The sequence below is a fragment of the Myotis lucifugus genome, unplaced genomic scaffold (assembly GCF_000147115.1).
Source record: "Myotis lucifugus unplaced genomic scaffold, Myoluc2.0 scaffold_409, whole genome shotgun sequence".
Taxonomy (NCBI): Eukaryota; Metazoa; Chordata; class Mammalia; order Chiroptera; family Vespertilionidae; genus Myotis; species Myotis lucifugus.
In genome coordinates, this window is record NW_005871457.1 from 471947 (window position 1) to 472982 (window position 1036).

Below are 1036 nucleotides of genomic sequence, written 5' to 3' on the forward strand. Positions count from 1 at the left end.
CAAGGACACCTTGGGTGGCTTGAGTTTCTCGGGTGCGAGTTCTTATAAGAAGCAGAATCAAACGGACCCTGAAGAATCGGGGGAGCAGCAAGGAGAGCGGGAAGGTCGGAAACTGGGGAGTTGAACTCCCTCATCCACTGTGGGACCGAACGAGTTCCCCAGCCTCTCTGAGCCTCAGTGTCTTCGTCTGTAGAATGGGGATAATAACACTCACTGCAGGGTTGTTGGGGAAATTAAATTAAGCTAAACCATATAAAATTTAATTAAAGAAGGTACATAATATCCCTGGCAAATGTTAATAAATGTTAATACCAGTCCCTAAAATTTACTTATCTCACACAAAATTCTACAAGTAAGCAGTCCAGGCTGGTGGGGTGATTTCACAACCTGCAGGGACCTGAGCCACTTCTCTCTTGTGGTTCTGCCACCCTCGGCAGAAAGCCCTCACCTCGTGGCCCAGTGTGGCTGCCAAGCTCCAGCCACGGTGTCTGACTTCCAGCCAGCAGGGAGGAGTAAAGCGCACAGTGTGGTTCTCAGCCTCTCCTTTTTTAAAAAAAGAAAAATATATACATATATTTTTGTGATTTCAGAGAGGGAGAGAGAGGGAGAGAGGGAGAAACATCCATGATGAGAGAGAATCATGGATCGGCTGCCTCCTGCACGCCCCACACTGGGGATCGAGCCTGCAACCCGGGTATGTGCCCTGACGGGGAATCGAACCGTGACCTTCTGCTTCATAGGTCGACGCTCAGCCCCTGAGCCAGCCGGCCGGGCTCTGCCTCTCTTCAAAGGACACTTCCTGGAAGTCACGCGCAAACACTCTGGCTCACAGACTGTGGGCAGAATCTGTCACAGGCCCCGCTGGCAGCAAGGAACCTGAGGAGTGCAGCCTGGATCCCGGCAGCCACGTGTCCAGATAAAACTGGGTCCTTGTGTTAAGGAGGAGCCCGCGGAGACAGGCCGTCCGCCCCCCTGCCCGTGCCCCGGAGGCAGGTTGCCCTGGGGGTTGCTGGGAACAGCGCACTAACCTCAGCAG